Consider the following 18,886-nt stretch of genomic DNA (forward strand, 5'->3'; position numbering starts at 1 on the left):
GTAAGTTTAGCTCCTTCTGCTTGAAGACGTACTGAAGACTCTTATGATCTGTATAGATGTTGACATTAACACTATGTAAGTAATGTCTCCAGATTTTAAGTGCATGAATCACGGCTGCTAACTCTAGGTCGTGAGTAGGATAGTTCTTCTCGTGCTTCATGAGTTGTCTAGAAGCGTAAGCAATCACCTTGTCGTGCTGCATTAATACACAACCCAATCCAACCCTCGAAGCGTCACAATAGACGGCATAAACTTCAGATCCCTCTGGAAGCGCCAGAACTGGTGCTGAAGTCAACCTATCCTTCAATTCTTGAAAACTTCACTCGCAATCATCAATCTATTAAAACTTGGGTGCCTTCTGGGTCAACTTCGTCAATGGGGCAGAAAGAGAAGAAAAGCCCTCTACAAACCTTCTGTAATATCTTGCTAAACCCAAAAAACTATGAACCTCTGTCGGCGTCGTAGGTCAAGGCCAGGTCTTTACCGCTTCTATCTTCTGGGAATCCACTTTAATGCCCTCATCTGAAACAATATGCCCTAGGAAAGCCATCGAGTTTAGCCAGAATTCACATTTGGAGAATTTCGCATACAACTTCTGGTCCTGAAGGACTCTAAGTACCGGACGAAAATGATCTGCATGCTCAGTCTATGATAGAGAGTAAACCAGAATATCATCTATAAACACAATCACGAACAGGTCTAGGAAGGGTCTGAATACGCGATCCATCAGGTCCATGAAAATAGCTGGAGTATTAGTCAACCCGAAAGGCATAACAAGGAACTCGAAATGACCATGTCTAGTCCTAAATGCTGTCTTCGGAATATCCTTCCCTTCGATCCTAACCTGGTGATAACCTGATCTTAAGTCTATCTTTGAGAAATATCTAGCACCCTGCAGTTGATCAAATAAATCATCTATCCTCGGAAGTGGATACTTATTCGTAATCTTCACCTTATTCAACTGCCTATAGTCGATACACATCCATATCGAACCATCCTTCTTTCTTACGAACAATACTGGGGCTCCCCATGGTGACGTACTAGGTTTGATAAAGACCTTTTCAAGTATATCTTTCAACTGTTCCTTCAACTCCTTCCACTCAACAGGGGCCATCCTATAAGGAGGGATGGATATCGGCTGAGTACCCGGTAGTACATCTATAGCGAAGGCAATTTCTCGCTCTGGCGGGAGACCTGGAAGCTTGTCTGGGAACACATCTAGGAACTCATTAACTACAGGAATGGACTGAAAAGTTGGCGATTTTGCTTCTGTATCCTGGACTCGAACTATATGATAGAGACATCCCTTCCAAATCATCTTCTTCGCCTTGAGATAGGAAATAAACCTACCTCGCGGCGAAGCCGTATTACCTTTCCATTCCAAAACTGCTTCTCCTAGGACGTGGAACGTGACAGTCTTCATCCAACACCTAACATTAGCATAAACAGAAGCTAACCAATCCATTTCCATAATAACGTCAAAATCGACCATCTGCAATTCCATGAGATCTGTTATGGTCTAATGACCACAAACAACTACAGAACAACCACGATAAATCTTCCTAGCAATAATAGGCTCACCAGCAGGTGTAGACACAGAAAATGGCTCATTTACCAGTTCTAGAGCTATACCGAATTTTCTCGCGATAACTGGAGTAACATAGGACAAATCAAACCCCGGATTTATTAATGCGTAAACATTATATGAACAGACTGTCAACATACCTATTATAACGTCTGGTGAGGATTCCAAGTCCTGACAACCTGCTAAAGCATAAATACGGTTCTGAGCAGCGCCTGCACCAGAAGCTCCTCCCCTGCCTCTGTCTCTACCGGCTGAAGACTAAGGGTCGCGCCCAAAGGGACGGACAGATGCGGATGACCCTGCTATAGAACCTGTCAGTTGAGCCATACCACCCGGTCCCTTCTGCGGACAATCTCACACAAAGTGATCCTAGCTCCTACGACCCAACCCCGTAGGCCATGACTAGTGCCCGACCTGGACACCCGTACACATACTTATCAGATATAGTCAAACTGAAACTACGAACAATATGGAACTTTACAAAAGAATTTCGAAAGTTCATAGCGTCATCATATATGTATATTTAGATAAACTGTCTCCTGAGGAGTCACAACTGAGCAAATCATCAAGTGATACGCAAGCCGATACGGATGCCACTACACATCAATATCATGTCATATGCAAGCCGGCAAGGCTGCCACTACAGACGGACATCATATAATAGCACATCATATGGGCACAGCTGAACAGAACTTATACACAACCCACACATATGTCTACATACCTCTAAGAGTACTAGCAGTGAAATATGACGGGACAGGGCCCCGTCGTACCCCTGGATAAACATATATATATATATATATATATATATATATATATATATATATCATAAGATCTGTACCAAAAGTCTAAACTCCGGAACAACGGAGCTCTCCAAGACAGTTGAGTAGAAGTCCTATGCTGAAGGGTCACCAAACTGACTATCTGTACCTGCGGGCATGAAACGCAGCCCCCCGAAGAAAGGGGGTCAGTACGGAATATGTACTGAGTATATAAAGCATGAAATACAGTAAAAGAATCATAGCCGAAATAGGGAGTACAGAAGACAAGTACAATGTTCAGAATATCAAAACACTTGCCCTATTGAAACATAAATCATGCATGTCAATATCATATATCATAACCGGCCCATTATAGGACTCGGTGAACATGGTCTCCACCCCGTCTTTGGCGCCATAACACAGCATAACTCCATAAACACAGCATAATTCCGTAAACATAGCATAACGCCATAACACAGCATAACTCCATAAACACAGCATAACTCCATCATATATATATATACCGTACCCGGCCCTCTAGTGAGGGACTCGATGAACAATGCAGTGAAACTGTGCACGATAACATTCTTGGCCCGGGACTCGGTGAAAGACATATTGAGGTATGCACGAGCAGAGTAGTGAGCAACCATATGCAATTTAAAACATTATCAAGACTCAAACAGAATAAGAAGAAGGGGTTAACACCTGAGTATCAATAACGACAATCATATCAAATATCCCTCGAATGTCATCATAAATAATATCGAAAGAGCCTTAGGAATCATAAACACATGTCAACATAGTATGAAATAGCTTATAGAAGTCAATGACATCAATTATCATAGAGTTTCTAAGAATAGGAGCTTATATATATATCGACTACTATCCAACGTATAGGAAACTGAAGAGGGAGGCTCAATCACTTAAGAGTTCTAACATCAAGAAGTGAATAAGAATCATGAATCACACTCGAAACTTATGAATAGAATATTGATAATTTCTCTTTATTAATATTGATTTAGGAATATTTATGAGAATAAGAGTTATAATTATTGTGTTGGTGTTGTTGGCTTATGGATTGAAGTCTGAAGGAAGTTTTGGATAGAATTGTACATATTTATCTTGTAGAATATTGGGGATATTGTTGTTGATGTGTTGTTAGTATTGTTTGGGAGTTGTTTTGGTAGTTGGAGATAGTAGATGATATATGGGAGATGTTGCCCAAATTTTCATAAACCAAATTAGTCTTTGATAATTAGTACATGTAAGTTGATGGGAATATGATGAAAGTATGATTAAAGATATATTTCTCTCTCTATATATATAGGGTCGGATGAAGGACAGGCATCGAAGTAAAAGATCCTTTAAGTGGGAATTGGACGGATAAGGTATGTAAGTTGTTCGTTTCTCTCTTTCTTTGGCACGAATCCAACTAGATTATGAACATGAGCGTTTCATAACACATTCACTCCACTCCTATGCTTTGTATTTCCAATCTTAATGTCTGAATTATTTGATTGATTCTGGAAATGTTATCATGTCTACCGTCATTTAGTTATTTCTTTGATTTGATATGAGTTCCATAAATTGTTCGGAGGTCACCGACCTTATGTCACTCCGAAAGGTCGTTGTTACAGCATTGGCTTATTATGTATTGTATATATATATATGTATGCACTTGTCACGACCCAACCGGAGGGCCATGACGAGCACCCGGTGCTAACCCACCCGGGCACCTCTTAACGTACATTCTTATTCATATCTAGGTGAGCCACATGGCTTACTCATAATTTACCTACATCAATAGTGCTAAACCCGTTGGGCAACAACACATTTATATCATCATCAGTAACGATGCCCATATCTATATACACAAGCCCACGAGGATATCAAAATGATATAAAAAAATATGAGCCGATAAGGCTACAAGACATCTAACCATACGTAACTGTCTACGAGCCTCTAAGAAGTGTAGGTAACATCATATAGGCGGGACAGGACCCCGCCATGCCCGTATGTATGTACACAAAATAATAGAACCCAAAATTTGTAGCTCCGGATGAAATGGAGCTCCTATATGTTGTCCCTAAATAATAAATCTATGGATCAAGCCTGTCTCCCTGTCCACCTGCGGGCATGATGCAGCATCCACAAACAAAAGGACGTCAGTACAAATAATATACTGAGTATGTAAAGCATAATCAGCATCATAGTAGAGGCATAAGAGACATCGCAAGAAATAACATAAGATATAGCATAAGATGGGAGAATCAGGAGGTAATAGAGTCATTTATACCTCTAGTGCCCTTCATTATATCTACTTACTTGTCTTTCATAGGGACCTTCCATTTCTAATGCTTCCTCATGTACATACATACATATATTTTCGTATTCGTATTCGTATCCGTATTCATACTCGCATCCATATCATATCTGACCATGGAGATTCGGTGTTTCACATACCTGGCCATGACAAGGCTCGGTGATTATACATACCTGGCCCTACTAAGGCTCAGTGTTATCCGTACCCAACTGCAGTGGTGTGCGCGCGATAGGTATCATACCCGGCCATATAAGCTCGGTGTTACATAATAGTCATACATACTTAGACACGTATACATAAAAGTCCATAAGTATCATCAATATCATTGTTATCATCATTCTTCGATACACCTATCCTTAGAGGATTAACTATCATATAAAGAAGGTACTTGTATTGTAAAGGTATCGAGAAATCATGAGTCTTGGTAGTATTAGAGATAGAGTCATTTGGAAGACATTATGGAACTCATGAAAGGATATATAGCAAAGGAACCATGCCATAATGAGAGAAGGGTTAGCCTTACATACCTCTTTGTCTTCTTAACTAATTAGCATTCACCGTCGAATCTTGAACAATCTACATTAGAAGGATTCACACCATAGTTAAGCCTTAATGATGCTCTTACATTCAAACTAGCATAATTCATGATCTAATGAAAATTGGGCAGCATTTCCCGTATTTTGTTAACTTCCACCATATCACAAAACAACTCCCAAACATCCATAACACACCTACAATATCATAATCAAGTAATCACATTCCATTAAGCCTCCAAAATTCATCCTTGTGTTCAACTTATACGAACAACCTCACACCCATTTTAGCACATTTTCGTACAATGCTTCCTTATCACTATTACTACCTTCCATAAAAATATTATATCCATATTATACTAATAATCATGACTCAAGTTAGCTTACTACTCAAAAACATCATAAAAGTTACATTTAACCCTCATTTTCTACTTTCTTCTTCAACCCAAGTTCTTCAACAACTAAGCATTCATGATAACATGAAATACACATGAAAAATAACATTTTACCTCATGGAAAAGAGCTTTTGAGCAGCTATCAACTTAGGTGAAAACCCTAGCCTCGATATCTAAGAATCTCTAGTGGTCTACTAACCCTAGGAAGCCTTCTAACACATGAACACTTTGATTCTTGCCTCTTGATCTTTGTTTTCTCTTGGATTGGGGTGGAATATGCTTGGAGAAGGGTTTAGAGCAATTAAGACTTGTGGAAGAAGAAAAATGAAATAAATGAGCAAAGGCCATCTATTTATACAAAAACCTAAAATCTGCCCGATGGATTATACGGACCATTTATACGGTCCGTATAGGTGGACCTTATAACACCACCATGGAAAAGTCCCTTTCTGTAATGGGTCGAGTTATGTGGACCCCCTTATACGGACCGTATAAGTGGTCGTATAACTTCCAGTTGTGCGAAACTTTCTCTCGTTGATTCGTTTGACTTCCAATCTTTATGGATCCTTCTTGGCACTTACATAATACTTCATTAAACATACAATAGGCCCTATATAATCCCCTCAAGATATTCTAAATAAGCATTAGCTCAATTATAGCAAAAATCTTTCCGAACACGACTTATATTTCACTTCCTTCAACAAACTAAATTTCACATACTCGTATGACTTCAAAATCTTATGGTATGCTCCTTAAGTTATCTAATACTTCCCTTAATCTCGTAAGAACTTCATGTTCATCTTAAACTCGCATTAGCCTATCCACAAGGCAACAAATCCAAAAATTGTGAGGTGTAACAACACTATTTTACTACATCGAGCCGCGCTATAGTCGGCCAGGTACGACACCTATTGTGCAACAACTGATCGGTTGGTATTACACACCGAGTCCCGAAAGGGCCGGGTACGTTACACACCGAGTCCCGAAAAGGCTTGGTACGTTACACACTGAGTCCCGAAAGGGCTGGTATGTTACACACCGAGTCCCGAAAGGGCCGGGTACGTTATACACCGAGTCCTGAAAAGGCCGGGTACGTTATGATAATGATACTATTTATATACATGTATATGCTTTCATATGATTTTTAAACTCATGCATTGTATATCGTACGTTCTCAGATGACAGGTTACCTCTACCCTCTTTATATTTTCGTCCTACTTATGTTATTGATTCCAGCCTTACATACTCAGTACTTTTACCCGTACTGATGTCCAATCGCACGGGACGCTGCAATGCATGTTGCAGGCTCTGACAGAGTTATTGGAGAGCAACCGCAATAGGTCTTCTAGCTTCAGCGGTGTCAGCAAGTGCCACTACTCCGGACTCGCTATCTTTGGTACTTTTCTGCTAGTGTAATATATGTTCATATGTATACTCTTAGAGGCTCATAGACATAGTGGGATATGAAAATATTGTGTATGGTTATGTTGGCCTTGTTTGGTCCGTGATACTTTCCTATTAGCCTTGCCAGCTTCATGATACTTGTGATGTTATAGCGACCTTGTCGGTTCGTATATGTACATATGTGTTGGACTATCAGATATTTCTATGTTGGGCCTTTTCTGCGTGTAGGTATTCTTTGAGTTATGGTATATATTGTTCAAAGTATCTGTTAAGTCAAGTGGTTCCCGGCCTACGGGTCGGAGCCCGTCATACTCCTTGTCGGGGTGTCACAGAAGTTCTACTAGGAAATCCAAATAAGGCTGTGTAATGCATTTCCTCCAAGGTTGGAAAAGTCCCTTACTTTCCTGGTTGGATAAATACTATTGTAACTTTTGAAACTTCCAATATCTATAAGATTTCCATAACCACAAGTCAACACATGCGACTGCTTTTTATTCCTAGTCCCAGAGTTCCTAATGGTAGTAGAAATGTCTTAGTCATAATTACCCAAAAATAATCCAGTTATCGGTTTCTTGAAAATTCCCATTTGTCAACCATTAGATGACATCCCGTAATAAGCACACATAACATAAGGAGTTTCAATAAAAAGTCCCATATACCTTTAGCCGGCCTGTCCTAGTCCTGTTCTAGGGAACTGTGAAGTGAAATATCCCTTTCATCATCCTCCCACCATCTACTCGTCTGACCTTCCTCATATCCCCCATCATAGTCTGAAGGATATGAATACTCTGGCAACTCTTGATTAACTGAAGGCCAAGACTGAGGGCTAGAATACTCTGTAACACTTACACTTGTGGCTGCTCTAACGTAATGCTCAATCATAGGAGAAACTGGATGGGGCAGATCTAGTGTAGCCTCAGGAGCCTCCTGCTCCACTGGTGTCTCATACGAACCCTTAGACGAGTCTGTCTCGTAGCTATCCTCTAACGGATCCTCCTCTCTAGAAGTCACAGGCACTGGGGAATCGTCTCAATATCCTCAGAAGGATCTGTCTCAATGGAGTAACTAAGACTCCTCTTAATCTGTCCTGGTTCCCGTGGTCTGAAGTCCACCCTAGGGGCCTTCCTTGCACCCCCACCATCAGAAGCTGACCTCTTCATCTATATGAATCTGTACTTACCTACAGGAAAAGAGGGTCAAGAACGATCTTTCCTAGACTCTGGCACTATTGCACGTTCTAAGATAGAAATAAAGGTCAATGATTCCTAAATGCCCCCGCAGGCTCCTATTTATAAGTGTGGCGTGCTTCACACCCATAAACAAGACTCTACTGGACACGGTCTGTAGACAACCCTAGGACAGAACTGCTCTGATACCACTTTTGTCAAGACCCAAGCCGATGAATCGTGACGAGTGCCCGACCTCTACTGATCAAGCACTCCTAAACTCGTATCTGAACCTCACTGGACAACATGGTGGCCCATATATGACTTATAACTGAACTGAACACTTCTGTAAGAATGACATAATAAGCTCTGCGTCAAGAACTCACAACCAATGTATATATATACATACGTGCCGAAGGTAACAGTGTAAGCCGACTAGGCCGTTACATATGTTGTACAACAAAAATAGGAGCCGACAAGGCTACATAACATCCCAACTATGCACAACTGTCTACAGAACTCTATGGAACTCTACGTCGTAACCATATATACATGTCATAATAGCATACCAAAATGAACTGCAACCCCAAACCAAGTGGAGCGCACTGACTACTGCTGGGTGGAAGTCTTACTGAGCTGGACCGCCTTTCTGTCTACCTGAACCTGCGGGCATGAACGCAGCCCCCCCTCCCCCTCCCCTCCCCCCCCCCCCCCAATAGGGAGTCAGTACGGATAATGTACTGAGTATGTGAGTCATAGAATTAACATAAACATAAGAATCATGAACCAAATATGAACTCAAAAACCAACTGACTATCTATATGCATCTATATGACTGAGTATCTGAAAGTATTTGCATAAATTTGTATACTGACAAAGACTTTGTGGGTGCATAACATGCATGCTCTCAATGATAATCATGCTCATGTATATATATATATATATATATATATATATATATATATATATATATATATATATAGGTCATAGTGCTGAGGAACGTTCAGCCCGATCCATTATTTCATATCCCATCGGCCTCTCTACGGCCATTATCATCATCATCATATACATGCCTGCGGAACGTCCAACCCGATCCATATATCATCATCATGGGGCACCAGCTGACCAGGTGATAATGCGTATATAATGCTTATCCCTTTCCCCATACCCCAAATGCATATAATATACGCGTATATAACTCTTTCTGGTCAAGGGCCAATATGCATATGTATAATGAATGCAATGCATATGTAAGATGAAATAACAAAACTCTCATAATAATATGATGTCACACTAATTTTGGTGGACAACTGCCGAGCTAATATTACTAATACATGAAATCTCAAGACCCATGAACAGAAGGAACATAATAATAGGGGCACAGGATCATCAAAGACTGAAGTATTCCTAGTGCTTCTAAGAGTAGAGTAATATGGAAGCTCGTTTACTCGCTTGTTCGTTCATATCATAGGATCATGCCAAAAATGAAAGAAGGGACAGCCTCAACATACCTGGAGCTTACTTTTCGACTTTCCAACCTACTTCCTGTCTTGCAATCTACATAGGATCATTCGTAGTCACATAATCTACATATAAAACCATTCATACAATTATTAGGCTTATCGTTATATGCTTATCTTAAGCCTTTGAATTAAATCCTTTTAGAGTCTGCCAAAATTCGGGCAGCATCTCCCCTGTTTATATCCCTAGCCTGAGATCACAATACCAACAACCAACAACAACAATACTAACATAAACAACATCATCATCAATACCAAAATACTCCATAAAGCATCGCACATGATGTTTATCCGATTTCTCAACTAACTAATTCACTATATGACCATTCAATAGCTATATCTTCCTAAGTAAACCTAAAGCAATATCAATAAGTAGAGATTCATACCTTGTTCTTACTAGAACAATAATATCTTCATTGTTCACCTTGAATCCAAGCCAATATCAAACACAATATGATACTATAATCACAACTATGCGCTACCCGAGCCTCGATTAATACTCTGCCACTTGAAATCACTCCAATTCCTCACTTTTGTGATACACTCACACTCCTATATGTTGCTGAGATTTTTGGGAAATAATTTGGGGCAAAAATGAGGGTTTTGACCCTTATATAGGGTGTGGAAGTCGGTGGAAACCGACTTAAAAATTGCTCTTCGCGTATGCGGGCCCTGGTTGCATTCGTGAAAAGTTACTCAGGGCTTCTCTTTGTGTTCGTGCCACTTTGGTCGTGTTCGCAAAGGGTTAATCCCTGGCAGTCCGTCTTAAAATGCTCATAACGTTTGATTCTGATGTCAGATCGACGCGCGGTTTGTTGCATTGGAAACTAGACTTCATGAACTTCAATATATGCTTTTACTTTACTTCAAAACTCCTCATATTCTAAATGATATTATTTCCCAAAGTTGGCTCATTCTTGTCGTTCAAAATAGCACTCATTCTCTTCCAAAGTCATACTAACTCAACTTCTTCAACTCATTTTCCTTATAGGACTTCCCGATATTCCTTATGTGTATCCTTTATTTCTTGAATATACTCAATAATACTCTGCTCCTTAGATTCCCAAGTTGTTTTACTTAGCCATCGCCCAACATACTCACGTTAGATTTTGATAAATGCTTCTCTAAAAGTACAGGGTGTAACAAATACGATGTGTGACATCATCATCAATCTCCCTATTTTCTTTGACAATAGACCTAAGATACTTGAAACTTCATTTCTTTTGGATGAACTGGGTACAAAGCCTCACTTTCATGCCAGCATCATGCGTTACGCCGCTGAACTTGCACTTCAAGTATTCTGTCTTGGTCCTACTCAACCAGAACCCTTTCGACTCCAGTATTGGTTTTCAAATGTCACGCCCCGAACCTGGGCCTGGACGTAACACGGCACTCGGTGCCTGACTGCATGTGACCGAGCAAACCAACTCAATGGCTAAATCAATATGTGATATCAAAAACATAACTGAATGTGGAAACAACTAAACACATGCTGATATACTAAAGGTCTGACTGATATCATAATGCGGAAATACTTTGACAATCTGAAATATCTGAACGTAGCCAACATGGCTTAAACCAAAACAACTGAACAACTGCCAACAAGGCTAACATAATAAATATCTGACTGTCTCAATTGTGTCTATGAAGCCTCTAAGAATACTGAATAATAGAGCTGTCTATAAACTGAAATAACTAGATAGCTGACAACGCCCCGAAGGAATTTGGGGCTCACCAGTAGCTGATACGTGCACTCCTAAAGAGCTGAGTCGCCAACCTGTATATCATTGCCTGCATCGCGAGATGCAAGGACCCAAGCAATAAAAAGGGACATCAGCACATTTGAATTGTAATTGTATGTAAAGCAACTGAAGCAATAAAATACAGAAACTGAAACTGAAACTAATAACTGTAACTGTAATAGCAAGGAAGTAGAGATATGAATACTCCCTGCTCTGTATCTAAATCATCTATATTATCTGTGTTTGTATATGTGGGGCCTTGTGTCACGACCCAACTAGGGCCGCGACGGGTACCCGATACTTGTACCGAGCACCCCCTATCTCATATTGTATTCTGATTACTAAGTGGGCCGTATGAACTGTACTATATTTTTTTTCTACTTACCATTAACACTAGTAGCATAGTTATAAACATAGGCTAACAAACTCGGCTAGCACTTTAAACAACAACGAGGACCATCAAAAGTACAAAACAGCTAACTGTACATATCTGTCTACGAGCCTCTAAACATAGTACACATATACATAGGAAGGGCGAGTACTGCCGTGCCCGAATATATACACAGAATAGTACCAAGGAACTGAGGCTCCGAGACAACTGGAGCGCTGCCACTTACTGCTGATAGAACTCCTAGGAATCAGGTCCGTCTACCTGCTGACCTGCGCGGCATGAAACGCAGCGTCCACAAGAAGGGACGTCAGTACAAATAGTGTACCGAGTATGTAAAGCATGGAAAATAATACAACAGAAACATAGAGTATGATTATCAATATCATAGGGTCATAGGACATATAATGAGACGAGAAAGTAACCTGTACATCGGAATACTTTTTTTCAGGCCGGATACCATGCATGCCTGTCCGTCTTTTGAAAACATTTCTTTTTCATATTCATAGAAAATAGAGCTTATTTCACATCGTATCGTGTCATAGCATATCATAGTATATCATGTAATATCATAGCACCGAACAATGTCGGCTCGCCCACATTGCGCCGAAATACATCGGCTCGCCCATATATCCCGCGTCTGGGCATCCCGCTTCCGGGATGATAAGCCAGCTGACCAGGTGGCAATGAAACATGTTTCCCTTCCCATCCCCATGTATACCTTCCCCCCACCCCATGTACATATTCATATTTCATATACATATATCATATAAGCATGCAGGAGAGCCCAAAGAAAATCATGTAGCCATCGGAGTGACGTAAGGTCGGTGACTTCCGATTACGTTATGGAACAATCGTGATCGCTTTGTCTCGCCTTGAAGGAACGAGTATTTTAAGGCGAGACTACCAACGAAGAATAGTGTTAAAAGAAACATAGAATGAAATCATGGATGTCATAGAAATCAATTCATCTGCTTTAGAACCTTTAGAGAGTGGTATCATAACCAAGGAATAGAATTAAAATCAAGAACTAATTTGATACTTTCGTATTCCTATTGGGTCCTTAGCTTAAGACTCTTAGTCATGGAATCATTCTTGTCATACTTATCATAGACGTATTCTCTTCCTTAGCATCATCGTAATCATGGTCATCGTAGACATATTTCCATTAGATTAGTACAGTACTTATCGTTTGATAATCGGAACAAGGATCAAAAGTTTCCTTTGGATTCTACTCCAAAATAAGTCAAACGGAGCAATAGGGAAAATCCGAAAAGAATGGGCCCACCTCGGGTCAAATGAGGCGGCGTACCAAATTTACGTACATTATATTTCATGACGTCACTTGTGAGGGTTTTGAGGTAGTCGGGTCATATTTATGCAAGTTCTAGATGTTTAGGAAGTTTTTCCAACATTTTACACAATTTCTAATTCAATTCTACTGAATGAAAAAGGGGAAACTTTAGGTGCGGATTCCGGAGAATGGAGTTGTCCCCGAGGCTCGTATCCAACCTAGTATGCCTAAGACATGTCATAGAAGGAAGGGTGAAGCCTTACATACCTCTTTCCGCTCCTTATGCTATTCTGAATTCAAGTTGCAAATCCGCCAAAATCTACAAATTGGTCACATTTACCAAACTTGATTAGAGCATTTAGAATTGGAATCTTAAGATAACACTTGTTTACCGAAATTTCGGCAGCACTTCCCCTGTAAATACACCATCCCCAAAATTCAACTTGGCCAATTTTTATCAACAACAATCCGGGAATTCAACCCGGCCAAACTATCAACATAATTTCAACAACCACACTAACAATTTCCATATTCAATCCAAGATACATTATAACAACTTAATCAATTTACTACTTCTTTCAAAACCTTCCAACTCCAATAAAAACAATAACAACTTTATAATATATATTCTAACAACACCATACTAATATCATTATCTTCCTGTCACGACCCAACCCTGTGGGCCGCGACTGGTATCCTAACTGGATACCCATACGTACCTACCTACCAGAATTGGCGCATCAGACAGATAATTCACACCAGCTGTATACAAACTTAAGCCAATACAAATGCAGCGCGCGCTATAACGTACACATATCCGAACATACTGAAATTACATATAAGCCGATGAGGCTAACATAACGGACAGAGTCACAAAATCGTACGTACCTACCCGAATCGTAGCAACCCGTAACCCACATACATATCTACAGGCCTCTAACAGACATACAGAATCAGATGACGGGACAGGGCCCCGCCGTACCCAGAATTATCATACATACAGAATATACAGATGTCAGAAGATATATACCAAAAGTATTCGCTCCGGATCAAAGGAGCTCTTCAAAATAGCAGAATCTGAGTCCTAGACTGGCAGTGTATCTCCAGGTGCGTCTGTACCTGCGGGCATGTAACGCAGCCCCCGAAGAACCTGGGGTCAGTACGAAAAATGTACCGAGTATGTAAAGCCGGATAGAATTATGCATGCAGAGTCATACAGAATCATACAGAGTCATGTGCTTACATACATACTGATAGCACTTACATACATACATACAGATCCCGGCCCTGTCATGGGGGCGCGGTAAACAGAACCCGACCCTCTTAGTACGGGACGCGGTGGACAGACAGAATCAGATAATGTGCCATCCTGGCCGCCATCCCCATACACAGATCATAATATCATACCGATATAAATAGATCCCGGCCCGCACACCGAGGGACGCGGTGAACAATGCGGAGGAATATGCACGATAACAGAACCTGGCCCGGGATGCAGTGAAGGAAGCATTGAGACATCCACGAACAGATTAATGAGAAACCACACACATACAAACTCAATCAAACTGAAGTATGCCAAGCGGCGAGTCAAATCAGAGTATTCGGATGGTATTCATAATACGCGCCTATATCCTACTTGGGAAGGCACGACAGATTATCACCAGAATCACATTTTCAGATGTCAAAACCATTTTGCAAGATTTATATAAAAACAGTCATATCATGGTCAAAATGATAGTTCAGATGTTGCCTGTGAAAAACGGACAGAAAGAAGGCAATTTAGGCCATACAAGAGGTATCGGGGCTCCATGGGCCCACCTCGGACCAACTCGAGGCGACATACGTAAATGACTGATAAAAGACCTTATGAGGTCATCCATAATCATTTAGAAGTATTCCGACTCCGTTTAAGGAAAGTTTCATACAAAAGTTCACTTTAAAGACATTTTATAAGGAAATGGTTTCAATCTTACTGAAGGAATTGGAGCGGATTTCCATCTCGAATTCCGAGGAACGAAGTCGTATTTAAGGCTCGCGGTCGAGCCTATCATGTTCAGAACATGCCTAAGAATAAAGGGGAAGGCTTTACATACCTCGATTGCGCCTTACGCTCGCTTGGCTTCGATTCCAATTTCGTCCAGAATCTAGAAATGGTCAAGTTTACCAATTGTCAATTCAAGCCTTTAGGATTCCATACTTAATCACATAATTGCCTACCGAAATTTCGGCAGCATTTCCCCTATATATTTAACATCCCCGAGACTTAGCTCGGCTTAATATATCAACACAGCACCCAACAACAACATCAATAACAACAACAAGTATTACAAAATATGCAATATGGCATTACTAGCCATCTTTCCGACATAACACAATATCTTTCATTCCGACCTTACACATCCAAACCAATCTTACCATTTTCATATTCATCACTTATCAAGGTCATTACAACATGATTCGGAGACATATCATATCGTTTTCGCCAAATATACATAAGGTATACACAATATACAAGCTTCCTACCAAAGGCATAATTCATCCACAATTTCCAATCTTTTAGCATAAACATCCATAACATATTCTTACCTTCCAACTCCATCAATGATAACCATAATTTGCATCTTCCTACTTTCACTTCCGCATTTACATAATTATAATAAACTTGCATGTTTTCCTACAACAACTTAATAATCATTTTTCCATAACAACAAAAACCATTACTCTTTCATTCACTTCACAATTACACATTTAACATACTAATAAAATTTATTCACATTCCATTATCCACATCACACCACACGGCCACAACCTAATTTTTTCCAACTTCCACTAATTCGTTCAACTTTCATTTCTAATACAATTCCCACATTAACTACAACAAGATTCCAACATGAATTCAAGTCATCATAGGCATGCAATATATATATATATATATATATATATGCACACGGCCAACATGCAAAACATCCCAACACACAAAATTTTCATGCTTTTCATTCATTTCCACACACTACATCATACATATACCTTCCATAACATAACAAACGCATAGAATCCTTACCTTTCCTTCAAGTTCTTCACTTGCCACTAGAGTTGTCCTCTTGCCAAAATAATTATACCAAGTTGTAGAGAACCTTGAGCTTGGTAATAATCCCACAAGAAATGAAATTTTTGAACCAAGATTAGGCTCCAAGAAATTTTTTCTTTCTTTTCTTTCTCTTCTCCTCTTGGCCGTGCTCTCTCTCTCTCTCTTTTTCTCTTGTTTGTTCTTTGTTTTTCTTGAAGCTTCTATAGGATATAGATGAATATATATTACCACATGGAAATTAATTCCATGGGCTTGGGTCAAGGGCATATGGCCGGTTGGGCCTTCCCTTTTTGGGCCTTATTTCTTTTTTTTTTTTTAGCCCAATTGTTGGCTAAATAATTGTAATTCATGGCACAAGTTTCCAAAATTTCAACTTTGCCCTTGGCCTCCTTTCGTAATTCCACACCAATGTATTCATAGCCAACACATTCATACCAAGTAAGGTCCAATTATGGCCTTATTCATTACAAGCCAAGTCATCTCAAATTTTTCGAATATGCAAAAATGTCGGATGTAACATCTCCATACATGTAAGAACATAATATTCAATTTACATAATCTTCCAAGACAAGCCTCCAACTACTAATACTTCACTAAGCTCATTAGGCTTTTATTTGCAATATAAAATCCACAACACAACAACCAACATACCAAATAAAACTTGCTCACATTCCTTCATGATTCACCAAATATACACGGCTATACATCATGCATATACAACTACAACCTCTCCAAAATCATTCAACTTCCATTATCAACATAACATTCACAACAATAACAACCAATTACTAGATAAAATAATTAAAACATGATTTCTACACACACACATGCTACCTCACGGCCACCACCCCCACTTCCATATTCCTCATGAATTTCATCCATCTTTCTACACTACAACATGCAAAAATATCCATAACATGTAAAGAGAATGAATTCTTACCTTTCTCCTCACTTCTTCACTTGGCTAAAACTTCCAATTTGCAAGAATACGAATTTTTCTCCTTCCAACAACCACCCCACCTTGCTAGGAATCCTTCAATTGGTAGGAAATGATTTTTGAAGAAATTTTTGTCAATTTCCTTGGCAATTTTTGCACTTGGCCGAAATGGCCCTTGAAGCTTCCTCTTTTTTTTTTTTTTTTTTTTTTTTTTTTTGTTCTTGGTTTCTTGAAATGTCTAGAGAATTCTATGAATTTTATGAAGACTTGGTCTTCTTTTAAATCATTCACTTAATTCCCATATGGGCTTGGCCCATTAAGAAGGAAGTTGGATGGCCAACCTTGGCCCAAAGTGATCTAGCCCATTTTTTTTTGCACTTCATGACAAATTTTAATTTTTCCAATTTCCAAATTTGCCCTTCGTCTTCCTCCATATTTCCACGAGTCATATTGCGAATATACCTTTTTACCCCTAGCCTTACTAATACTTCCACTTCAAGATTTTCATAAGCAACTTGTATGCTTAACAAAATAAAATATGGCCTTGCTTATTATCTTCCCGCGATTGTCTTGAATTTTCCGATTTCCCAAAAATGCGGGATATAACATCCTCCCCCCCTTTAGAACATTCGTCCTCGAATGTTAAACTGGCCTCTTAGTGTATCATAATACTTCGGGGAGGTCTCCTTCGTAGACATCTCACATGTCGCTTAACATATCCCTTTTAGGAGCTTAGGTTGCCTTTATGTCGTAGGTTAATTGAGTTAGCTCCGAACGCTAGCCCTGCGTTAATAAGTCCCTTTTTGTTTTTTTGGATCTTGAATCGTCATAGTTCATTTTAGGTCTAACATGCTCTCCCCTCCTTTATTCAGAAGGTCTACACACGCCTATGCCCTTTAAATAATCGTCGCCTTCCGCGGTCTTTTACAATTGTAATTCCTTCTTTGCGAAGTTTGTCGCGTCTATTCCCTTGCCAGATATGTTCCCGTATATCATCGCCTTAGGGCTTTCTAGCCTTAACTAGTGTAGGTTCGGCATCGGTCTTACCCTGTGATATCCGTACTTATATCCTTCATCACGTCTTTTGAATTTCATTCAGCTAGCGTATTCCATGTATTGCGACACTATTTGTTAGGGTTCTACAGTCACAGATAAGATGTCATGTACATATATACACTTCCACCACTATTTTACTTACAAACACTTCCAAAAGCTAATCAAACTTTCTTTAGTCCTGAAGCTCTGTCATACTGTCTCCCCTTCTGCTATTCTAGTCCATTTCGGCCTACACGACTTCTATAGGGTTTCTATCCACTTCACACACCCTAATTTACTTTAGGCTACCTAATTTCACATTCGTTTCTTGTTTCCACATTTATGAAAATTTCAGCATATTTCCCAGGGGGTCACTCATCTTGATATTGCTCTCACCCTAGCACGCTTAACCTTGAAACTTTGGTGCATTTTAGTACGTGAATGCTGGTGTAATTATATCGACAGCCCCGCACTACCTATTTCACATAATATGGGACAAGTTGGGGTCTTAGCAGTTTTCAAAACGCCCGCGTAATACGTCTTTTCTTTTAATTACAATTCTAACTTCCGCAATCCCCAGTATTCGTCCTTTTACCTATGTATATGGTTACTTTTGTCCTAAATTTCCACACTCCCAGTAGTGGCGAAAACACCTTAGTCGCAACAGGCATAGACATCCCAGCTCGTTTGATTTAGCTCGGGTTCCCCCCTAATA

Source organism: Lycium barbarum, chromosome 6 (genome assembly GCF_019175385.1).
Source record: "Lycium barbarum isolate Lr01 chromosome 6, ASM1917538v2, whole genome shotgun sequence".
Taxonomy (NCBI): Eukaryota; Viridiplantae; Streptophyta; class Magnoliopsida; order Solanales; family Solanaceae; genus Lycium; species Lycium barbarum.